The sequence below is a fragment of the Aotus nancymaae genome, unplaced genomic scaffold (assembly GCF_030222135.1).
Source record: "Aotus nancymaae isolate 86718 unplaced genomic scaffold, 86718_ANA_hifiasm-v0.15.2.pri h1tg000040l, whole genome shotgun sequence".
Taxonomy (NCBI): domain Eukaryota; kingdom Metazoa; phylum Chordata; class Mammalia; order Primates; family Aotidae; genus Aotus; species Aotus nancymaae.
Window position 1 is genome coordinate 119,212,989 of NW_026988454.1, and position 25,685 is coordinate 119,238,673.

Genomic DNA, 25,685 nt, shown 5'->3' on the forward strand with positions numbered 1-25,685 from the left:
ACCCAGAAGGTAAAGGCTACAGTGAGCTATGGTTGCTCCATTGCCCTCAGCAACAGAGTAAGACTCTGTTTCAAGAAAACAAAAACCATGGACTCCTGTCCTCCCCCTCCCCAACCCTGGAGATTCTGATTCAACAGGAATCTGGGGTTACTAGTTGCCCTTGGGAAAATTTCAGGCAAATTGGGGAACCTGTTCCAGGTCTGAGTGGAGTCAGGTGGAACCTGCAAACAAAGGCCTCTGGTTGACTCAGAAACACAAACTGAGACTCCAGCTCTCCAAACTTAAGGGCCGAATCCCGTTTCTTGGCAATCTGACTGAAGGAAAGATGCTGTGGGCAAAATCTATTTGGGAATGCATCACCCCAAGCCACCTTCAGTATCAATCTGTTTCTACTCCTTCCCCCAAATAATTCCTCTACTTCTTCCTTCTCCTCTTTAGCACACTGACTCATATTTACATTAAAAAGTCAGCTCCGTCAGGGCAGAGGTTTGTGTCTCTTCACCAATGAACCTTAGCACCCAGAACAGCCCCTGGCACATCACAGGAGCTCAGGAAACATTTTAAAAATGAACTTATCACTCTTTCTAATGTTTTGGTCACAAGATAGCAAACCTGCACACAGGGAGAGTGTGTTTATTCACTTTTCCTTGAAAACTTCAGTTTTCCAAGAAAGCACGTTTTTCTTACTTTGGAGACCAGGTTATTCCTATAGGAGAACAAGCTAAAGTGGAAAACAAAGAACTTGATTTAAGCTGAGAACATACAATAGGGCTAAAGTTATTATTCACTATTCCCCTTCCCTCTCTTCTAGCCCACTGCCACTCTCCTAGCCTCCAAACACAGTGATGCACACTTTCCCAGCATCTGTCCTGGTCCAGGTGACAATTTCTTTACCTCTCCCATGTCTAATAAAAATACAACCATTATTCAAAACTTAGTTTGGATCTGATTTCTGTGAATCTTTCTTTCTCTGACAACCCCAGCTGTCTTTAGAATTCTCTGCCCAGAATTCTGAAAGCAGCTTTGGACACTGATCAGACACTGCTCTCTGTGATTATTATGCTTATCTTCTGTTCCCAATTAAAGCAGCACCCAGGCTGGGCATAGTGGATCCCACCTGTAATCCCAGCACTTTGGGAGGCCAAGGCAGGAGAATCGCTTGAAGTCAGGAGTTCAAGACCAGACTAGGCTACATAGTGAGACCCAATTATAAAAAAAAAAAAAAATCAGAGCCCAAATTTAAATGAATACACACACCATAAAGTGCTATGAGAGTGCTGATGAGAAAGCATTTAATTCTCCCATCCCAAAGGCAGGCAACTTTTAGACTGTATGGTTTTTTGGCATCAGTGAGCTGAATATACTGAATAGGCACTAGCTAGCCTCATTTGTATCTCCACCCACCCCACTTGTCCCTGTAAGAAACCCTTAGTTCTTTACTACTTTGACCATTTGATGTCCCCAGAACTTATCCGTTTTTCAATTATTTGACTTTGCACATTCCTTTTACTTAGAAGACATTCCCACCAACCTCCAAGCAGTCAACTGACAATGCCTACTTATCTTGAAGGTCTTGAGTAAAATGATACTGCCTTCCTTTAGTTTTATTTAGATCCCAAAACAAATTTCATTATTCACTTATTCATATCCCTAGAGGACATCTGACATCTTAACAGCACCTGACACATGTATGATAATACAGCCACGTGCCCTATAACAACCTTTCATATACAGTGGACCTCATATATGATGGTGGTCCCATAAGAGTATAATACAATATTGTTAGTGTACCTTTTCTGTGCGTTGATAGGTTTAGACACACAAATGCTTACCATTGTGTTATGGTTGCCTACAGTATTCAGTATAGTAACATGCTGCAGCCTTGTGCCTGGGAACAATAGGCTATACCATATAGCTTGGGTCTGCAGTAGGCTAGATCATCTAAGTTTGTGTAAGTGTACTCTGATGTTCACAAGATGATGAAACTGCCTAGCAACGAATTTCACAGAATGTATCCGCATCATTAAACAACACAAGACTATACTTGGTTTTTCTGACTTCTCCATTGGCTTACAAGTTCCATGAAAGCTGGATGAGTTTCCTTTCATCTCTGTGTGAGCAGAGTTTAGTGCAATGCCTGATACATACCTGCCTAATAACTGTTTACTCAATTCAATTACATGCCTAAGATTCTGGTCTCCAAAGGACATTTTTAGGGGTAATGTCAGTTAGTAATTTACTTTCCAAGAATATGCACTGAATCTACATGTTAGCACTTTTTCACAATGGTACAGCACAGGATTTGGGATGCAGGCTGGTCCTCCATGATCCAGGATCCACTGGCTGAGGCTGGACCCTTATTATCCAGCCAGGCATCTTATTGAGCCGGTGTAGAAAAAGTAAGGAATCAACTGATTCCCCACATCTGCTCCAAATTAGAAAATTCACTTCCCTCAGGCATAAGGAAATACTGTTTTTAAAGATGCACAGAATAGAAGATTGTGTGCCTTTTCATTAATATTTAATCCATTTAATATTTAACAAACCTCCTTAAAAAGGTATTTATGTGCTGAACATAATATAAAATAATTCTTTGACATCTCCAAACATTTAGCACAGTGATTTATTATGTTAGTAATAGTTGTGTTCATTAAAAGACTCGGAAGTAAATGTCTAAGTTGAAGAATTTCTGACACAGCCAGGTATGGTTTTAAGGTCTAGTGAGTGTACTCACTAGACTTAAAGATAAGACAACTCAGGCCGGGTGCGGTGGCTCACGTCTGTAATCCCAGCACTTTGGGAGGCCAAGTTGGAAGGATTATTTATGGGCAGGAGTTCAAGACCAGCCTGGGCAACATAGTAAGACCCCCATCTCTATTAAAACTAAAAGCTAAAAAAGCCAAAAGTAAGTCTTACTTATATGTTCTCCATAAAAACTATCTGAATATTAAACAGAAACTTGTCTGATACTTATCTGATTTCTAGTTTTATTGAGAAAAATACTTATGCATGTGTGTGTATATTTTTTTCCCTGAGATAAGGTCTTGCTCTATTGCCCAGGCTGGAGTGCAATGGCTGAAAGTAATTCTCCTACCTCAGCCTCCCAAGTAGCTGGAAACAAAGGTGCCTGCCGCTCTGCTAATCAAAAAAAAAATTCATACAGAAGGGATTGCTCACCATGTTGCCCAGGCTGGTCTCAAACTCCTGGCCTCAAGCAATCCTATTGCCTTGGCCTCCCAAAGTGATTACAGGTGTGAGTCACCATGCCCAGCCTGATGATATATTTTATTAAACAAAATGGAGATTTATGTAAGTCATTTATGCTTTTCCTAATGCAAAGAGAATTTATTTTAGGGAACATTTTATGTATTTATTAATTTCTTTTTTTTCTTCTTTTTTTACCTGGAAACTTTCATTTAATTTTTTTTTTGAGATGGAGTCTTACACATCACCCAGGCTGGAGTGCAATGGCACGATCTTGGCTCACTGCAACCTCTGCCTCCTGGGTTCAAGCGATTCTTCTGCCTCAGGCTCCAGAGTAGCTGGGATTACAGGCACCTGCCAACATACTCAGCTAATTTTTGTATTTTTGTAGAGATGGGGTTTCATCATGTTGGCCAGGCTGGTTTTGAACTACCGACCTCAGGTGATCCGCCTGCCTCAGCCTCCCAAAGTGCTGGGATTATGGGTGTAAGCCACCACGCCCAGCCGACTTTTTATTTTTATTTATTTATTTTTTTTGAGATGGAGTCTCATTCTGTTACCCAGGAGTGCAGTGGTGTGATCTTGGCTCACTGCAATCTTGGCCTCCTGGGTTCAAGCAATTCTCCTGCGTCAGCCTCCTGAGTAGCTGGCATTATAGGTGTGTGCTACCACATCTGGCTAAATTTTGTTTTTTAGTAGAGTCAGGGTTTTACCATGTTGGCTAGCCTGGTCTTGAACTCCTGACCTCAAGTGATCTGCCCACCTTGGCATCTCAAAGTGTGGGGAGTACAGGCGTGAGCCACCACACCCAACCTATTTTAGAGAACATTTTAAATGAAGTAAAAGCAATAATACTACCAACATGATATTTTCCACTTTCACAGACAATGGACATTTTTGTACGATGACAGTTATAAACAGTAAAAAAGATGGGTCACTGCTGTTTGCATCCCTAGCCCACAGTCAAAACATTCACTAAAATGCAGTATGGTAAAAATTGAGCTATTAAAGTCAAAACGGCCTAGTAGTAGTACACCATTTCTTTTTTCTTTTTCTTTTTTTTTTTTTTGAGACAGAGTCTTGCTCTGTCACCCAGTCTGGAGTGCAATGGTGTGATCTCGGCTCACTGCAACCTCTGCCTCCTGGGTTCAAGTGATTCTCTTGCCTCAGCCTCCTAAGTAGCTGGGATTATAGGTGCCCGCCACCACATCTGACTAATTTTTGTATTTTTAGTAGAGATGCGGTTTTACCATGTTGGTGAGGCTAGTCTCAAACTCCTGACCTCGTGATCCACCCGCCTCGGCTTCCCAAAGTGCTGGGATTACAGGCATCTGAGTCACCTCGCCCGGCCGTATATTTCTTTTATTAAGCATCAGTATTAGCGATCTGGTTAAAGTTATTATGAAAACTCTTGAGTCTGCTCTTTGTCAATGAGTAACATTCAAAATATTTCGGTTTTATGGCATGTTCCAAGAAAAACAAGCCCTATGAAAATAACTAATAATGTTAACAAACAAAATTCCACTTTACAAAGTCAATGTTACCAAGGAAGATACACTGAGGATTCTCTTTTATAAAGACAGATGCAAACAGAAAATGTGTGGACATAGCTGGATATGGTGTCATGAACCTGTAGTCCCAGCTACTCAGGAGGCTGAGGCAAAAGAATTGCTTCAACCTGGGAGGTGGAGGTTACAGTGAGCCAAGATTGCACCACTGCACTCCAGCCTGGGTGATGATGCAAGACCCTGTCTCGAAGAAAAAAAAAAAAAAAGAAAAGAAAAAAATGTGTGGAAAAAATCAATTTTTTAACATGGAGAAAACAAGAGTGCTTTTGTTCAAGCTACTTGGGAGGCTGAGGCAGAATAGCTTGAACGTGGGAGGCGGAGGCTGTAGTGAGCCGAGATCGTGCCACTGCACTCCAGCCTGGGCAACAGAGTGAGACTCTGTCCCAAAAAAAAAAAAAAAAAAGATTTAAGGTCAGGCACAGTGGCTAATGCCTGTAATCCCAGAACTTTGGGAGGTGAAAGTGGGCAAATCACTTGAGATCAGGTGTTGGAGACCAGCCTGGCCAATATGGCGAAACCCCATTTCTATTAAAAATATAAAAATTTACTTTGGGAGGTCGAGGCAGGTGGATCACAAGGTCAGGAGTTGGAGACCAGCCTGGCCAACATAGTGAAACCTCATCTCTACTAAAAATACAAAAATTAGGCTGGTCCAAAGGTAGTGAGTTATCTAAATTGATTGTTCACAGTCAGTTACAGATCAAACTCCTTGTTCTACTCTTTCCCCCCTTCTCTACTGCACTTGAATAGTCTAAAAAAAAACACAAAAATTAGCTGGGCATGGTAGCTCATGCCTGTAATCCCAACACTTTGGGAGGTCAAGGCAGGAGGATCACCTTAGGTCAGGAGTTCAAGACTAGCCTGACCAACATGGAGAAACCCCGTCTCTACTAAAAACACAAAATTAGCTGGGCTGGTGGCGCATGCCTGTAATCCCAGCTACTCGGGAGGCTGAGGCAGAGGAATTGCTTGAACCCAGGAGGTGGAGGTTGTGGTGAGCCGAGATCGTGCCATTGCACTCCAACCTGGGCAACAAGAGCGAAAGTTCACCTCAAAAAAAAAAAAAAAAAAAAAATTAGCTGGGTACAGTGGTGGGCACCTGTAGTCTCACCTACTTGGGAAGCTGAGGCAGGAGAATCGCTTGAACCCAGGAGGCGGAGGTTGCAGTGAGCCGAGATTGGGCCACTGCACTCCAGTGTGGGAGACGGAGCGAGACTCTGTCTCAAAAGAAATAAATAATAAATATATAAAGATCTAAGAAAGAATATGGACAAATACATTTGTAAAATATTATTCCAAGCAAGGTTCCACAATGAGTGTCTACAAAGAGTTTAAAGATATTGATTTAATCTCATCTTTCTAAACTCTATTTAAGAGACATACACTTCTAGGCCGGGCGCGGTGGCTCATGCCTATAATCCCAGCACTTTGGGAGGCCAAGGCGGGTGGATCACGAGGTCAAGGGATCGAGACCATCCTGGTCAACATGGTGAAACCCTGTCTCTACTAAAAATACAAAAAAATTAGCTGGGCATGGTGGTGCGCGCCTGTAATCCCAGCTACTTGGGAGGCTGAGGCAGGAGAATTGCTTGAACCCAGGAGGCGGAGGTTGCGGTGAGCCGATATCGCGCCATTGCACTCCAGTCTGGGTAACAACAGCGAAACTCCGCCTCAAAAAAAAAAAAAAAAAAAGAGACATACACTTCTATCTAGAGAAATCTTTTTTTCTTTTTTTTTTTTGAGACGGAGTTTTGCTCTTGTTGCCCAGGTTGCAATGGCACAATCTTGGCTCACTGCAAATTCTGCCTCCTGGGTTCAAGTGATTCTCCTGCCTCAGCCTCCCGAGAAGCTGGGATCACAGGGATGTGCCACCAAGCCTGGCTAATTTTTGTATTTTTAGTAGAGATGGGGTTTCTCCATGTTGGTCAGGCCGTGAAATCTTTAATAAACCCTAAGAAATGCCATGTGAACTGAACTGGAATTTGTATTGTAATTATTTGTATCAAGAGACCGTAAGATACAAGCTTCTGCTGGAGAAGATGAAAAACTTCTGGAAAAGAATGGTGGTGAAGGTCCTCAACAATGTTAATGTATTTAATGCTTCAGAATGCTACACTATGGTTAAAGGCCAGGCGAGGTGACTCACACCTGTAATCTCAGCACTTTGGGAGTCTGAGGCAGGCAGATCACCTGAGGTCAGGAGTTTGAGACCAGGCTGGTCAACATGGTGAAACCTTTGTCTCTACTAAAAATACAAAAATTAGCAGGGCATGGTGGCAGGCATCTGTAATCCCAGCTACTTGGGAGGCTGAGGCAGGAGAATTGCTTGAACCTGGGAGGCAGAGGTTGCAGTGAGCTGAGATCACATCATTGAGCTCCAGCCTGGGCAACAAGAGCAAAACTCCATCTCAAAAAAAAAAAAAGGTTAAAATTTTATGTTATGTATATTTTACCACAATAAAAAAGAATGAAGCATCTACAAGTATTCTTTTTTTTCTTTGAGATGGGAGTCTCACTTTGTTGCCCAGGCTGGAGTGCAATGGCTTGATCTCGGCTCACTGCAGCTTATGCCTCCTGGGTTCAAGCGATTCTCGGGCCTCAGAATTTCCAAGTAGCTGAGATTACAGGCACCTGCCACCATGCTTAGCTAATTTTAGAAGAGATCGAGTTTCACTTTGTTGCCCAGGCTGGTCTTGAACTACTGACCTCAAGTGATCCACCTGCCTTTGGCCTCCCAAAGTGCTGGGATTACAGGCGTGAGCCACTGTGCCTGGCCACATCTACAAATATTCTTATTAAGAATGAAAAAAGACTGTAAGAAATCATTTGAATATAGCTAGTTGTACATCTTTGATGTTTTAAAAATGTATTTCTGGAAAAGTATTCTCTTCCTCTAAGCTGGTAGCTTCAGGATAGATGTTCACTGAGGGGAGACAATGGATCCGGGCCCATCAATTAAACTCAATCCCAGCAAGCAATGGGATAGGAGGTTGAGGCAGATCACCCCACAACCTACTGACAGGCATATCATGCATCTATAGTAAGAAATCACTCTAATGAAGGATGGGCTTCTCAATCCTTTTTGTGCTTTTGCTCTCCCGTAAAGAGTATAGATTCTTTCTCAGAATAATATATTTTTTTCTCAGAATAATATTTCAAGCTGCATAATATAGGTACGATTTTACTGAACTACAACTATAAAAAATTTTCATTATAATACTTACGTATACATTTTTTGTTCTGTCTCTGTGAACCTAAATAGTCATATATGTGATTCTTCATCAGTGCAGTAAAATGCAAGATTTAGTGGTAAATCTGGTTAACTACCCTCATTTGGGAAACAGTAATCTTTCAAGATATCTGCTAATATAATGTGATATAAAAATATTTTGGCCAGGTATGGTGGCTCCTGCCTGTAATTTCAGCAATTTGGGAGGTCAAGGCAGTAGGTTCATTTGAGCTCAGGAGTTCAAGCCCAGCCTGGGCAATATAATGAGACCCTGTCTTTACAAAATATATATATTTCTACTGGGTAAAAAATTTCCACTGTTAATACATTCAGCCCAGCTGGGTGCGGTAGCTCATGCCTGTAATCCCAGCACTCTGGGAGGCTGAGGCGGGCGGATCACCTGAGGTTGGGAGTTTGAAATCAGCCTGACCAACATGGAGAAACCCTGTCTCTACTAAAAACACATAAAATTAGCTGGGCGTGGTGGCGTGTGCCTGTAATCCCAGCTACTTGGGAGGCTGAGGCTAGAGAATCGCTTGAACCTGGGAGACGGAGGTTGCAGTGAGTCAAGATTGCGCTGGGGCAACAAGAGCAAAAATCCAACTCAAAAAAAAAAAATACAGTCAGCCCTCCATATCCATGGGTTCTGCATCTGCAGATTCAACTGACCATAGATTGAAACTATTTGGGAAAAATAAAACAACAAAAAATGACAATAACAATAAAAATAAATTTTAAAACAATATAGTATAACAACTATTACATAGCATTTACATTGTATTAGATATTGTAAGTAATCTGGAGATGATTGTCTACTCTGGGCGTGCTGCCTATGGGGTAGCCAGGCTCTGCAAGGAGCAGTAATAAAAAATAAAAATTAAAAAAGAAAATCTAGAGATGATTTAAAGTATATGGGAGGATCTGTGTAGGTTATATGCAAATACTACACAATTTTTAAAAAATTGTTTTATTTATTTATTTATTTAGAAACAGAGTCTCCCTCTGTTGCCCAGGCTAGAGCGCAGTGACTCAATTTCAACTCACTGCAACCTCTGCCTCCTGAGTTTGAGGGATTCTCCTGCCTCAGCGTCCTGAGTAGCTGGGACTACAGGTGCCTGCCACCATGCCTGGCTTTCACCATGTTGGCCAGGCTGGTTTTCGAACTCCTGGCCTCAAGTAATCTGTCTGCCTTGGCCTCCCAAAGTGTTGGGATTACAAGCGTGAGCCACCATGCCTGGCCCCCCTTTTTTTCTAATTCAAAAAAAATTTTTTTTTCTTTTTCAGGTTTATGTGACTTTTTTTTAGATTTATTTTAATTTTACATTTAGAAGGCACAGATGCATATTTGTTACATGGGTATACTGCACACTGGTGGGGACTGGGCTTTTAGTGTACCCATTACCCAAACAGTCAACACTGTACCCAATAGGTAATTTTCAACCCTCATTCCCCTCCCACCCTGTCCCCTTTTGAAGTCCCTAGTATCTATTATTTCCATCTTTATGACCATGTGTACCATTGTTCAACTCCTACTTATAAGTGAGAACATGTGGTAATTTGATTTTCTGTTTTTGAGTTAGTTCACTTAGGATAATGACCTCTGCCTCCACATTTCTGCAAAGGGCATGATTTCATTCTTTTTCATAGCTGGATCCACCATTCATTCATTCATTCTCACTTTGTCCCCCAGGCTGGAGTGCAGTGGAGCAATCTCGGCTCATTGAAACCACTGCCTCCTGTGCTCAAGCGATTCTCCTGCCTCAGCCTCCGGAGCAGCTGGGACCATAGCTTTGCACCACCACGCCTGCCTAATTTTTGCATTTTTTGTAGAGATAAGGTTTGGCCATGTTGGCCAGGCTGGTCTCAAACTCCTGACCTCAGGTGATTCACCTGCCTTCAAAAGTGCTTTTACAGGTATGAGTCACCATGCCTGACCTATAACAATTTAATAATAAAAAAAGCAGTGATGGCTAAGACCCAAATGGGTTGGCATTATGTTAATGATTTACATGCATGATCTCACTTAATCCTTTCAAAATTCCATCTGAAAGGTAAGTCCTCTATTCAGAGGAAGAAACTGAGGCACACTCCCTCAGGGAAGTTACTCACTCAAGGCAGTACCTACAGCAAGGTACTAGAAGTCAGATGTGTCTGGTTCCAAAGCTGTTAACTCTTAACTTTTTTTTTCATTTTTAAGTCAAGTCATTCTTTGCTTGAAAACCTTTAGGTTTTTTTTTTCTTTTTCTTTTTCTTTTTTTTGAGACAGAGTTTTGCTCGTTACACAGGCTGGAGTGCAATGGCGTGATCTCGGCTCACCGCAACCTCCGTCTCCTGGGTTCAAGCAATTCTCCTGCCTCAGCCTCTGGAGTAGCTGGGATTACAGGCGTGCGCCACCATGCCCAGCTAATTTTTGTATTTTTAGTAGAGACGGGGTTTCACCATGTCGACCAGGATGGTCTCGATCTCTTGACCTTGTGATCCACCCGTCTCGGCCTCCCAAAGTGCTGGGATTACAGGCGTGAGCCACTGCGCCCGGCAAGGATTTTTTAATATATAAGAGAAAATTCAAATACTTTGGCCTTACATTTAGTGCATTTCACAAACTGATCCCAAGATCCCTTCCTAGCCTTCCTTTTTCTCTTTTTTTTTTTAAACTTCTCACTTCATCCAAAGAAGTCTCCTTACTGTCTGCCCCTCTTATAAAATCCCAACCTAACTTTGTTCTTTTCCACCTAAATTCCTCTTTTTATGCATCTTTTCCTGGTCAACAAAATCCTCTTTCTCCTTTAGGCTCCAGTTCAAATTCCATTTCCTACACATAATGCTTGACAGCTCATTCTCTTATACTCACATCCCATTTGTCACCCAGGCTGCAGTGCAATGGTGTGATCTCAGCTCACTACAACCTCCACCTCCCAGTTCAAGCAATTCTTGTGCCTCAGCCTCCTAAGTAGCTGGGATTACAGGTGTGCACCACCATGTACGGCTAATTTTTATATTTTTAGTAGAGACAGGGTCTCGCCATGTTGGCCAGGCTGGTCTTGAACTCCTGACCTCAGGTGATCCACCAGTCTCAGCCTCCCAAAGTGTTGGGATTACAGGTATGAGCCACTGCACCTGGCCGTTTGTCACATTTTAAAATCTAATAGCAGAAAGTTTTGGAAAACAAGTTAGACAACTAACATTAGATGTAGATCTTTTCAGTTATCTTGACTGTAGTTCATGCATAATTCTCTTTGTGAGTGTTGGTGGGGAGATCAATAAATAGATTCTTGCATGACTTATGATAAGTTCTTTTTTTTTGAGACAGAGCTGGCCGGGCATGGTGGCTCACGCCTGTAATCCTAGCACTTTGGGAGGCCGAGGCGGGTGGATTACCTGAGGTCAGGAGTTTGAGATCAGTCTGACCAACATGGTAAAAACCTGTCTCAAAAAAAAAGAGACAGAGTTTTGCTCTTTTTACCCAGGTTGGATTGTAGCGGTGTGATCTTGGCTTACTGCAACCTCTGCCTCCCATGTTCAAGCCATTCTCCTATCTCAGCCTCCCAAGTAGCTGGGATTACAGGCACCTGCCACCGTGCCCAGCTAATTTTTCTTGTATTTTTAGTAGAGACGGTGTTTTACCATGTTGGCCAGGCTGGTTTCGAACTCCTGGCCTCAAGTGATCCACCTGCCTTGACCTCCCAAATTGCTGGGATTACAAGCGTGAGCCTCTGTAGCCCAGACTGGAGTACAGTGGCACGATTTCAGCTCACTGCAACCTCTGCCTCCCGGGTCCTGGTTCAAGCAATTCTCCTACCTCAGCCTCCCAAGTAGTTGGGATTACAGGCACAAGCCACCATGCCCAGCTAATATATATGTATTTTTTTAAAGAAAGACAGGGTTTCACCATGTTGATCAGGCTGGTCTTGAACTCCCGACCTCAGGTGATCCGCCTGCCTTGGCCTCCAAAGTGCTTGGATTACAGGCATGAGCCACTACGCCCGGCCAATATTTTTATTTTTTAGTAGAGACAGGGTTTCACCATGGCCAGTCTGGTCTTGAACTCCTGACCTCATGATCCGCTTGCCTCAGTTTCCCAAAGTGCTGGGATTATAAGTGTGAGCCACCATGCCTGGTCGGTAAATTCTTACTTAATTTTAAAACTTGACAGTACAAATTAAAAAAAAAAAACGTAGAGTAACATATTAGTACTCATAAAATATATAATATATATATATTTATGAGCCAGGCATGGTGGGGCACACTTGTAGTCTCAGCTACTTGGCAGGGGAAGCAGGAGGATCACTTAACTCCAGGAGTTCAAGCCCAGAATGGGTACATAGCCAGACAAAAAAATACACACACACACACACACACACACACACACACACACAAGTTAATTTTGTCTGGCATGCATTAAGTATTTTATGTGACAGAATATGTTTTGCATTTCTAAGTTAAGGCACTCAAGCCTCTTTTTCAAACAACATGGTTATCCAAATGTCATTTTTCTTTGTATTATTCTCTTTGGACATTAACTGTCAGATTGCTTTATCTATATCATACGTGCTATAACAGAAAATAAATTCTAGGTACATCATATGACATATAAAGTAAGATTTATAGTAGCTATGAGCGGCGGCTCATGACTGTAATCCCAGCTATTTGGGAGGCTGAGGCAGGAAGATCACTGTAGCTCAGGAGTTCAATTCCAGCTTGGGCAACACAGCAAGCCCGTCTCAAATTTTTTCTACTTATCTGATTTATAAACAAGTAACATAGTTTTAAAATTTAAAAAAAAGTTATCTTGTCCAGGAGTTCAAGACAAGCCTGGGCAACATGAGGAAACCCTGTTGTTACAAAAAATACAAAAAAAATGGTTGTGTGCATCTGTAGTCCAGCTACTAGAGAAGCTGCAGTGAGCTGAGATCATGCCACTGTACTCCAGCCTGGGCAACAGAGCAAGACCCTGTCTCAAAAAAAAAAAAAAAAAAAAAAAAAAGTCATCTTGAGGCCTATGCATAGAAGTAGCTTCGCATATATCCCAGTTGTAAACCTTCATGTTGTGTGATTACACCTAGAGAAAAGGGGTTGACTTTCACAGATTTCTCCATCCTAAAACTCACAGGATCTGGAGAATCACAATACAAACAGGAACTAAGAATAAGCCAACCCGGCCGGGCGCGATGGCTCACACCTGTAATCCTAGCAGTTTGGGAGGCCGAGGCAGGCCGATCACATGAAGTTAGGAGTTGGCTAACTCCTAACTTCAGTAGAGATGGTGAAACCCCATCTCTACTAAAAATATAAAAATTAGCTGGGCATGGTGGCACACAACTGTAACCCTAGCTACTAAGGAGGCTGAGGCACGACAATCGCTTGAACCTGGGAGGTGGAGGTTGCAGTAAGCCAAGATTGTGCCACTGCACTCTAGCCTGGGCCATAGAGTGAGATTCCATCTCAAAATAAATAAATAAATAAATAAATAAATCAAATCAAATCAATCAACCAACCAATTTCTTTACTTTTTTGAGACAGTTTTGCTCTTGTCGCCCAGGCTAGAGTGCAGTGGCATGATCTCAGCTCACTACAACCTCCACCTCCCAGATTCAAGCAATTCTTGTGCCTTCTAAGTAGCTGGGATTACAGGTACCCACCACCATGCCCGGCAATTTTTTGTATTTTTAGTTGAGACGGGGTTTCCTCATGTTGGCCAGGCTGGTCTGAAACTCCTGACCTCAAGTGATTAACCCACCTCGGCCTCCCAAAGTGCTAGAATTATAGGCATAAGCCACTGCACCCAGCTTCAACGTCTAAATACTTATTTGCACTTCTAAAAAGTCTCAGAGTTAAATGAAATCTAGGCCAAGTGGAGTAGTTTATGCCTGTAATCCCAACGCTGTGGGAGGGTGAAGCAGGAGGATTGGTTGAGGCCAGGAGTTTGAGACCAGCTTGGGCAACATAGTAAGGACTCATCCCTGCATTAAAAAAAAAATTAGCTGGGCATGGTGGTACACACATGTAATCTCAGCTACTCAACAGAGGCTGAGGTGAGAGGGCAGCTTGAGCCTGGCAGATAGAGGCTGCAGTGAGCTATGATCATGCTACTGGACTCTAACCTTGTGTGACTGAAATACTGTCTCAGAAAAAAACCAAAAAAGTTCATAAAGAAAAAGAGTTACAGTAAGCCAAGCTTATTATTGAGAAAAAATATTTTATAAACTTAATGTAGCCTAAGTTCATGGTGTTTATAAAGTTCACAGTAGTGTACAGTAATGTTCTAGACCTTCACATCAGTTCACCACTCACTGACTCACCCAGACCAACTTCCAGTCCTGCAAGCTCCCTTCATGGTAACTGCCCTATATAGGTATACTATTTTTTTCTTTTGTATCATATTTTTACTGTACCCTTTCTATGTTTAGGGATGCTGAGATACACAAATACAGTTGCCTACAGTATCTAGGTACAGTAACATGCTGTACAGACTTACAAGAGCAATAGGCTATATCATACAGCCTAGGTGTGTAGTAGGTCATACCATCTTGGTTTTTGTAAGAGCACTCTATGGTGTTTGTACATGATGAAACCACCTAATGATGCACTCATCAGAACATATCCATCATTAAATGACACATAACTGTATTTATTAAAAACCCATCAGAGGCCGGGTGCAGTGGCTCATGCCTGTAGTCCTAGCACTTTGGGAGGCTGAGGTGGGAAGACTACTTGAGCCCAGGAGTTTGAGTCAAGCCTGTGCAACATAGTGAGTCCCCATCTCAAGACAAAAACAAAAACAAAACCCATCAGAGTGTCAAACAAGGTACAGGTTTAACAAACATTACTTCTCTTCCCCCTCATTTTCTTCCTTGTGAAAATGTTTCAATTTCAGGCCAGGACACAAAGTTCAATTCCTAATAAAACAAAATGTCCTGGATTAGGGTTCAACTGAAATAAACCAATTCTAGACAGGCAACACCATTCATTATCTTATTCTCTCACATTCTTACACAGGACTTTAATTTTAAGTAATGTTAAGTGTTTAATGTGTTTGCAAGATAGAGAGTCAAAGAACCCACAAAAACAGAACATGTTCGATTTCACAACTTTATTAAAAATAAATGTATAAGTGAACAAATCATAACTTTATAAATCAAAGTTAATTGGGATTAAGGAGAACCTGGGTATAAGAAGATCTGGTACAGAGAGGTCTCAGGATCTTTTCCTGAATGCGAGGTACATACGAGGTAGGGAAGGGCAAACAACAAACCAGAACAAAGCTGCTGCTCCCAGGTCCTCTTTCTTCCACCTTCCCACACAGCATGCTGGCAGCCCCTGAGCTCTCCTCAACTGCACTACAAAAGGGCAGGCCACCCCCAGCACAGCCAAGTCCTGGGCTCCCTCTCCTTGCAGCCAAGCACCACCTTAGTGATTTCCATCTTAGGGCTTTCCTTTTAAAGTTCACACCCCACATGCCTTTTCAGTCAGCTCTCTCACCTCTCTCATTTAACTCTTCCCCAACTCCCCAGCCCACCTTCTACGAGCTCCTTCACTCGCTGTATTTTCCACTTCTACTATACAGAACATTATTCATCAAGCAGGAACCATGCCATGCAGAAACACAACTGGTATGCTACTTAAATCATGCCGTTTCACGTTTTCCCCACAGTGGATGCAGTCCATAGACTGGCTCTTCTCACCTTTAACTCAAAACCTGTTGTCTCTGTCCCTGAAAAATGACCTCACTGTCTTTCTCAGTGAAGAATATAGACAGCTATTTTGAATTAATAATAAAAAGACATCTACTCCATTCTTATGTTCTCTAATCTCACTTTATGGTTATTGTTTGGCCTATTTGGGGAGCAAATAAACCTCATGATAAAGGGAATGACAAGGAGATTTAACAAGGAAAGAAAGGGGAAGAGAAAGTAAGGAGGGGGTGCTACATACTTTGACATTGTTCAAATCTTTTATTTTTTTTGAGATGGATTTTCGCTCTTACTGTCCAGGCTGGAGTGCAATGGCACGATGTCGGATCTCTGCAATCTCCGCCTCTCGGATTCAAGCGATTCTCTAGCCTCAGCCTCCTCAGTAGCTGGGACTACAGTGCCTGCCACCATACCCAGCTAATTTTTGTATTTTTAGTAGAGATGGGGTTTCTCCATGTTGATCAGGGTGGTCTTGAACTCCCAACCTCAGGTGATCCGCCCGCCTCGGCCTCCCAAAAGTGCTGGGATTCCAGGGAAGAGCCACCACGCCCGGCCTGTATCTTTAAAAAATGATTTTCTCGCAGGATTCAGCTCACGCCTGTAATTCCAGCACTTTGGGAGGACATGGTGGGAGGACTGCTTGAGCCCAGGATTTTGAGACCAGCCTGGTGACAAAGAGAGACCCCTGTGTCTACAAAAAATTTTTTTTTTTTTAAAAATTATCTGGGCATGGTGTTATGTGCCTATAGTCCCAGCTACTTGGGAGGCTGAGGAGGGGGGATCCCTTGAGCCCAGGAGGTCCAGGCTGCAGTGAGCTACAATTGTACCACTGCACTCCAGCGTGGGTAACAGAGTGAGACCCTGTCTCAAAAACAAACAGACAAAAAATGAAACTCAGTGCTTATTTCTCTCCTTCCGTTTTTAAATCGGATTTTTTTCTCATCACTTGCACAGATCAGAATGTCAAATGCTATAAGCTGCCACATATTCAATGGTCTTGATTCTTTTTCTCACAGATCCCTCTAATAGTGTAAGGCATTACTGATCTCTACAGAATACTGTTTTCCTTTTGATTCCCATCATTCTATTCTACCCAGGTTCTCCAAGTTATTATGTCAGCAAATGTTTACTGAGTGCTCAACTTGTTTTGAATGCTGTGCTAAAGTCTTAGAAGAAAACAGTAAACATAGAAGCAGATAATGTAATACTCCCTGGTCCTATTCTAGAATCTCTGTTTGTATAGGTGACTTATGCACACTCAAGTTTGGTACCATGATAAGGAAAGATACTTTCTCTTTAGCTTCAGTAATCTGAGATTTCATTTCTAATGCAATTTTCTTCCATATGCATATAACATCTCTATCTGCCACAAAACTTTAAGTGTTCATTCTTTTTTTTTTTGAGACAGTCTAATTCTGTTACTCAGGCTGGACTGAAGTGGGGAGATCTCAGCTCATTGCAATGTCTGCTTCCCAGGTTCAAGTGATTCTGATGCCTCAGCCTCCTGAGTAGCTGGGATTACAGGTGTGTGCCACTGTGCCTGGCTATTTTTCCTTTTCATATTTTTAGTAGAAACAGATTTTGCCATGTTGGCCAGGCTGATCAAACTTCTGGCCTGAAGTGATTTACCTGCCTTGGCCTCCCAAAGTGCTGGGATTATACATGTGAGACATGGGCCCAGACTAATTCATTTTTTATTGTGGTAAAATATATATAAGATTTACAATTTTAACCATTGTTTTGTCAGGATTGGGAAAATCCTTTATTTCTCTATGGAATTACAGAATTTTAACTATTTAAAAGTATTCGGGGAAAAAAAAGAAGTATTCGGTTAAGTGGCATTAAATACATTCACATTGTTGTAAAACCAAGAGCCCTATCCAGCTTTAGAAATGTTTTTCTTTTTTTGAGACCAAGTTTTGCTCTTGTCACCCAGGCTGGAGTGCAATGGCACAATCTCAGCTCATTGAAACCTTAGCCTCCCGAGTAACTGGGATTACAGGCATGCACCGCCATACCTGACTAATTTTGTATTTTTAGTAGAGATGGGGTTTCTCCATGTTGGTCAGACTGGTCTCAAAACTCCCGACCTCAGGTGATCTGCCTTCCTCAGCCTCCCAAACTGCTGAGATTACAGGCATGAGCCACTGCACCCAGCCAAAAATTTTTTCATCTTCCCAAACTGAAACTCTGTACCCATTAACTCACTTTAAGCCAGTAACGATTTTCACGGTTAAATTCACGGCCTCCACTCCCATTCTTCTCTTACTTTCCTACCCAGCTAACATTCCAAGGTTCATCATCAAAATCACCCCCCTGCAACTACTCTCAAGCCCCTGGCACTGCTTCTCCTCTGTCAAACCTGCAGGGCAAAACACCAATTTTGCGTGATCACCTGCCTGCTCTTTGCTGCCCTCATAACAGCTGAATATTGCTGGCAGAAAAATCACACAACTAGCTCAGCTGATTGGTTTCACCTTAAATTCACAGCCCCAAGACACAGTGAGGCATTCAACAAGGCCCAGCATTGAAACTACCCTGTTTCCCATTCAGTTCCTTGTCCTACTGCTCAAGGTGAAGTATCCATCTCTACTGAAATCATCCACTACCCCTTCTTTGTTAAGTTGCTGGTTTTGCCTCAGACTTCACTGAGAAAATAGAAGCCATCAGAAAGTAAAGTCCTATATTTTACCTCCAATTCACCTTGCACTTGTGCCCCTATTCTCTGTCTTCTGCCACACTGTGTTTGCTTGCTGCCACCAAAGGCAAGCACTCTTCCTGTGTCTTGAATTCCTTAAGAATGCTGCTCCTGGCCAGGTGTGGTGCATGCCTGTAATCCCAGCACTTTGGTAGGCCAAGGCAGGTGGATCACCTGAGGTCAGTTCGAGACCAGCCCGGCCAACATGGTGGAACCATGTCTCTACTAAAAATACAAAGTTAGTCAGGTGTGGTGGCGCATACCTATAATCCCAGCTACTTGGGGGGCTGAGGCAGGAGGACTGCTTGAACCCGGGAAGTGGAGGCTGCAGTGAGCCAAGATCATGCCACTGCACTCCAGTCTGGGCAACAAGAGCAAAACTGTTTCTCAAAAAAAAAAAAAAAAAAAAAAAAGAATGCTGTTCCTTTGGTACTGCTTGGTCTCTCTTCTGGATCAGTCTCACCCTCACCTTCTCTATTAAATATTCTCATTAGCTTATCTAGTTCTCATTGTTTAAAAGAAAAGCCCTCTTCTTTACATAGGGAGACCCTGTCTCTACAAAAAAAAAAAAAATAATAATAATTAATTAGGTATGGTGGTGCATACCTGTGGTCCCAGCTACTCAGGAGAGGCTGAGGTATGAGGATCACTTGAGCCCAGGAGGTCGAGGCTGTGGTGAGCCATGACTGCACCACTGCATTCCAACCTGGATGACTGAGTGAGACCTTGTCTCAAAAAAAAAAAAAGAAAAGAGAAGAAAGAAAGAAAGAAAAGAAAGAGAAAGAAAGAAAGAAAGAAAGAAAGAGCTCTCTTCTTTGACCCCATCTCCCTCTCCAGCCACTAAGCTGTTTCTCTCCACTTTACAGCAGCAAAATTTCCCTAGCAAGCTGTCGATATTCACCTCACTTCCTATTCTCTCTTCAGAGCATTCCAATATGGCTTGGATCCTCATATGCCACTGAAACCACTTGTCAAAACAGTCACCATCATGTTGTCAAATCCAAATAGACATCTCTCTATTCTCACTGTTTAACTTCTCAGCAGCATTTGACAGAGGTGACTGTTTCCTCTTTCTCAAAAAGGATAAAATATTCTCCCACTTTAATGGCTGAGCCTTTCAGTCTCCTCTGCCCAAGCTTTAGCCATTGTTAGTGTTTTAGGGTGGGTCCCCCCACACCCCGCTGCCCGCCACAGATCTGGCTGTGTGGGAGACCAGAGTTTTATTACTCAAATCAGTCTCCTAGGGCTTGATCTTAAGGCCACAAACGTTCTCAATCAGTCCCATGACATGCCATCTGTGCACTAGTGACTCCCAAAATTTATGTTCAGCCTAGGTCACTCCCCTCAGCTCAACTTAAATATTCATTGCCTACCTAACTGTCCACTTAGATGTCTCCCAATTATTTAAGACATAAAACAGGTTCCACACAGACCTCTTGATACCCATCCCGCCCTACCTGTTCCTTCTCCAAACAGCAAATGGTACCATTTGGCAGCGCAAGGCTTGGGCCTGCAAACTGAAGGGACCCTTGATTCCTCCCTCTCCCTCCAAAGCCAACCCAGTAAGCAAATCGTTCTGATTCCATCTCCAAAATATGTATGTGAAAACTGCTGTCTACTCTTCTGCATCTCATTGCTACTTTACTTGCCTGAGATACTACCGATCTTGGACTGACTATTGCAATAGCCTCCTAACTTCCCTCTCTGTTTCCTATCTTCCTCTACATAGCCAGTTATCTTTAAAAAACAAAAACATTATCACTGCCCAAATTAAAACCCTTCTCATTGCCATTAGAATAAAATCCAGGCTGGGCGCGGTGGCTCACGCCTGTAATCCCAGCACTTTGGGAGGCCGAGGCGGGTGGATCATGAGGTTAAGAGATCGAGACCATCCTGGTCAACATGGTGAAACCCTGTCTCTACTAAAAATACAAAAATTAGCTGGGCATGGTCGCGCACGCCTGTAGTCCCAGCTACTCGGGAGGCTGAGGCAGGAGAATTGCTTGAACCCAGGAGACGGAGGTTGCGGTGAGCCGAGATGATGCCATTGCACTCCAGCCTGGGTAACAAGAGCGAAACTCCGTCTCAAAAAAAGAAAAAAGAAAAAAAAAAGGATAAAATCCAAAAATCCCCCCTATGGCTTAATATAAGACCTATAGGATCTCTCCAACTCCATCTCATTCCACTCTTCCCTTGCTCAGAGGAGCCTTCTCTCCAGTCTAACACCTAGCCTTCCAGGTCTTTGCATTTGTTCCCAGGTCTGGAATGTCTCTCCAGCTTTTCACAGGGCTAGCACAAGTTCTTGTTTCAAGTCTCAGCTCAAATGTCACCCCTACAAAGAGACTTTTCTTGACCCTTACTAGCCAAAATGGTCATTCCTAACATACTTTTAGATCCACCAGCCACTTATAATTTTTCTTAATCTGTCATTATCTTGATTATTTGTGTTTAACTATTTTGTCCTTCCTCACTACACTGTAAATTCCATGAGTGCAGAGATCTTGTCTTGAATTCCAATAAAGCTTACTTTAAAGAAGCTACTGTTTCCCTCTACACAGGTTTATTTTAGATTTCCCCCTCGTTTCAAGCTTTAAATGGATTTTAGTCAAAGACTGTAATTACTTTGGCATTTACCATAAAAAACAAAGGGAGAAAAACCACAAGTGACTTCCCTTTAAAAACTGGAAGTCACTCCACCCACCTAGTGGTCTAGACTGGACACAGACTGTACAGAGGTATTTAACAGATGCTCCTTACAAAAATTTTCCAATGTGTACATATGTAAAGATGGTGTAATTCTGACATCTGCATCAAAAATCTAAGTTTTAAACTACTCTCCCTAGCAATTACTAAACACAACAATAATTTGAGAAGAATCAACAAGTGAAAGCACAAAATAAGTAAAATATATGATCCTTGATCCAGAGAATTTAATGATCCTATCACTGACTTGGTTCTTTCTCACTTTAGTAAGGTCATCTATTCATCACCTGCTATAGATGCCTCTTCCTAACCAATGTTTTTATCCATATTCTGCTCTTATTAGGTTCCACATTTAGAATAACTTGACCATTCTACTTCCCAAAACCCAGAAGATATGCCCACAAGTCAAACTTCAGGAAACCATCTTTTCTTTCAAGGATTTATCTTCAGGTCTTTATTTCAGGGTTTGTTGCTGGTTTTTATTTTTGAGACAGAGTTTTGCTCTTGTTGCCCAGCCTGGAGTGCAATGGTGGGAACTTGGGTCACCGCGACCTCCACCTCCTGGGTTCAAGCAATTCTGCCTCAATCTTCCGAGTAGCTGGGGTTACAGGCATGTGCCACCATGCCTGGCTAATATTGTATTTTTAGTAGAGATGGGGTTTCTCCATGTTGGTCAGGCTGGTCTGGAACTCCTGACCTCAGGTGATCTGCCCACCTAGGGCTCCCAAAGTGCTGATATTACAGGTGTGAGCCACGTCGCCCGGACTATTTCAGGGTCTTTTCTACCCTATTCTTAATTTCTGGATCAAGCCTAGATTCAATCTTTTTTTTTTTTTTTTTTTTTTTTGAGACAGTTTCATTCTTGTTGCCCAGGCTGGAGTGCAATGGCACAGTCTCGGCTCACTGCCACCTCCGCCTCCTGCATTCTAGTGATTCTCCTGCCTCAAGTGATTTGCCTGGCTAATTTTTTTATATTTCTAGTAGAGATGGGGCTTCACTATGTTAGTTAGCCAGGCTGGTCTCAAACTCCTGACCTCAGGTAATCCATCCACCTTGGCCTCCCAAAGTGCTGGGATTACAGGTGTGAGCCACCCCTCCTGGCCTCAAGTCTGTTTTTGTTGCACAGCTGTCTTGACTTAACTAGATGGCCTAGCTAGACCTAGAAGCCTGTATGTTGTATAACCTCCCAATAGAATGAGACAATATGCTTTTAAAAATGTACTGAGATTTTTAAATCTTAGGATACCTAAACCTTTTTCTCTGAGAAAATAATTTTGACTATTTGATAAATGGCATCTGGAAGAGGAAAAATAAAAATGAGACTAACATGAGCAAAAAACTGCTGAAACTCAAAATGATATGGACCTCAATTCTCATGTTCCAATTCAAAAAAGAGCCAGCAGAACAGTGCAAGCACAGTACAAGACAGTCCAAATGTGTATCTATTATCACACTGGAATCTCCTGGAGAGCTTTGGAATACTAGATCTTCAGATGCAGCGGGTATAGGGTGGGCCAAAATTTCAATATCGAACATCAAGAAGTTGGATTGCCTGAGACATTATTAAATGACCCAATTGGCCCTAGCAAATGATGGTGGAAGAGGTGATGTTACAAATCTATATTAAAAAAATCTCCCCAGTTAATTCTGATGCTGATTTGGAAACCATAGGTGTAGAGGGAAGAACACAGCTTTTGTCATCCAATGCCAATTTTACCACTTAAAACAGCAAGATCTAGAACAATTAATTATTGTATTTCTATGAACGTTCATCCATTCCCCAGTAGACAAATCATAAAATCAATCTTTCAGGACTGATAAAACAGAAATTATACAAAGCACCAAGCACAGTTCCTGGCATACAGCAGGTGTTCAATATATGGTCGGTCTTTTTAAATGGTCTAAAACATCCACTATGTGTATTTATAAACACAAGGACACACCTAGTGGCACCACTGTGTTACTTTTCTCTCTTAGAAATTAACTACTTACTTTCCATGTCTGTGGACTTCTAGAGAGATCAGAGCTTTACAGACCTTTCCCCTCTTTTCAGTAACAATGTGAAAGTTAAGCACCCCTCCCCCATCTCCAATAGATACTACCAACAGATACTTTACACAGATGCTTTTTTAGAAAGGAAGACTTTCAGAGTGTTTTAAAGTATATTGAAAGATCAAAGTTCTAAGAAATTGTTTTGATTCACTGCCATTTGAAGTAATATAAAAGACAACAGAAGTTTCAAAAAACTGGAACCCATTACCTTCCCACAATCTGACAACTAGTAATGTCTCCCCAGGGTTGTTTTAAAGTAAGAAACGAAGGGTAGGGTACCCATAGAGAACCATGTTACCGGAAGGCAGACACACCGTCCTCGACTCTTTTTACTTTTGTAACTTAGCTGGACTCTACTTTCAACAACTGGAGGAAGATGAAGGCAAAGCCTCAATGCCCTGCCCCATGCCGGGCCAAAGACAAAGGCGTCCACTCTCAGATAGCAGGAGAGAAGATGGCTAGAGCTCCTCACCTCCAATTTTGACTAGGGGCAGTGGGGGTGCGGGGTCAAATAGGGAGGGAACCCATCGGCTGCGAAGCTAGACCCTCCGCCCCCTTCTTCTATCAAAAACAAGTGGGAAGGAGGAAGAATCTGGCCCCAGTTCTTCCCGCTCCGAGCCGGCCTCGTCTTTTGGGTCTGGGGGCTTGGGGAAGAAGGCCGGGCGACTCCGGCCCCATCTCCAGAATTCAGCACCCTGCTCCCGGCTCCCGCTGGCCCCCGGCCTCGCGGCGCCCTGGTCAGCAAAATGTCCTAGGAGGGCGCCGCCCGCGCCGCGAGAAAGATGGCGCCCGCCGAGCAACTGCGCCACCAGCCCTGGCGACAGGCCAGGCCCAGCGCCATCTTAGCACTTTCCAACTGCACCCCCCCACCCAAGCAAAATCCGGCATTCGGGGCGACTCGGGGGGCGCGAACAGCGTCAGGCCCGCGCGCTCTCGGCCAAAAAAGCGCCGTCCCAGCCGCTCATCTCTTCTGGCCGGCGCGGCGGACAGCGCGGGCCTCGCAGGAGGCGCCTGGCTGGGCCGCGGGGTCCTCTGCGCGGCTGGGGGCTCGCCCCGACCCGGCCGCGGATCCTCGGCGGAGCTTCGGGAAGTCAGCGAGGCGGCTGGGAAGGGGCAGTCCCGCCGGCAGGTGCGCGCCGCCGCCGCCGCGGTCTCGGAGCGGGAGCCGGGCCGGGGCGACCCGCCGGCCCCGGGCTCTCCCTGCTGCAGCCTGGACCTGCTCTCCTCACCGCGGCCTCCTGCAGATGCGGCGGGAAGGAGGAAGCCAGGATGAAAAATAAACCCTGTCCCCGCCGCCTCCCTCCCCACTCTTCCCCCTCCCCCTCCCCAGACGCGGGGTCCATTTTGCCGAGAAGAAAGAAAATATGATTCACACCCTAGAGCTTCCGAGAGAGAAAAGAAACGAGGGGGGGAAAACAGAGGGGTGGAGATTGGAAAAGCTTATTTTTCTTCCTTGCCCGCCGTCACTCCAGGCCCTCCCTGCCCCCTGCTCGCGGCCCCGCCGCGCCGTCTTCCCCTCGCCGAGCCCCGCTCCCTCCTTCCCGGCTCCCGGCGGCTCCGGGGGGCGGAAAACACACTCACACTCGCGCACACAACTAATTTTAAACCGGCTCAATCAATGAGTCATTAAAAGGCTTCCCTCCCCTCCCATCGCCACCACCAACCGCCACGCCACCCCCTTCCCGGGCTCTCCCTCTCCCCGCTCCAGAAATTTGCATCCGCGGAAAAGAAAAAAAAAAAAGGAAAAAGAAAGGCGCCGGGCCCCCACCCCGCCGAGGCGCCCCCGGCCCGGCCTCGCCGCCCCCTGCCCGCCTGCGCCCCCGCCCGAGACACTGAACTTGGTCTTCCCGGGGCCCCGGCAGCGCTGGGAAAGGCATAAACACCCGATTCCCCTTTTCTCCGTGTCCATTAAACATCCACCCACCACCACCATCACCCACCCACAAACCCACCCCCCCTCAAAAAAAAAAAACACAGCCTTAGCCAATAGCTCTCTGGGCTGAAACCTAATATCCTGGTTTTGGCAACTCGGTGTTTAATTTGCTCCTCTTTCTTTTCTGTCTGGAGACAGATCTCCAACCCCCCCTCCCTCGCTTTTCCCCTCCCCGAAGGAAAGAGGCAGAGGAAGGAGGTTGTGTGTTTTTTTTTTTTCTCCTTGAAATTTTTATCACAAAATTATAATACACTCAAAGGGAAACTCACCGTCATGAAAAAGCAGTGCCTTGTCAACGGGGTTTCTGCGCCATCGCAACAGGGGCGGCGGCGGCGGCGGCGGCGGGCGCGGGGCGCGGGGCGCGAGCGCGGGAGCTCCCGGCCGAGCGGCGCCGGCCACACGCGCTCCGCTCTCTCTCTCGCTCACCCCCGCGCCGGGCGGCGGGCGCCCGCTCCCCGCGCCCGCCCGGCCTTCATGCTCTGTGCCCGGGCAAACCGCTCGCCTGCTCGTCTACCTCCAAACTTCGGTTCTCGCCTGGCAAAAAATGTGGAGATTAGGATTTTTTTAATTAAAAAAAAAATTTTTTTTTTTTTTCTGGAAAATCAAG

The 25,685-nt window shown here is 44.0% G+C and overlaps 1 protein-coding gene across 3 annotated transcripts in view; it reads right to left on the reverse strand.

Moving 5' to 3' along the window:
• Positions 1-25,416, reverse strand: part of BICRAL (BICRA like chromatin remodeling complex associated protein) — an 82,095-nt gene extending 56,679 nt beyond the window's left edge. The window contains exon 1 of one of the 3 annotated variants that reach the window (XM_021676089.2): positions 25,348-25,416. The gene's annotated coding sequence lies outside the window, so the exon portion shown is untranslated. Of the gene's footprint in view, positions 1-612; positions 3,450-25,347 lie in introns of those variants that run through there. The other 2 variants (XM_021676090.2, XM_012448667.3) reach the window with 2 other exon arrangements.
• Positions 25,417-25,685: the final 269 nt, after the last annotated feature.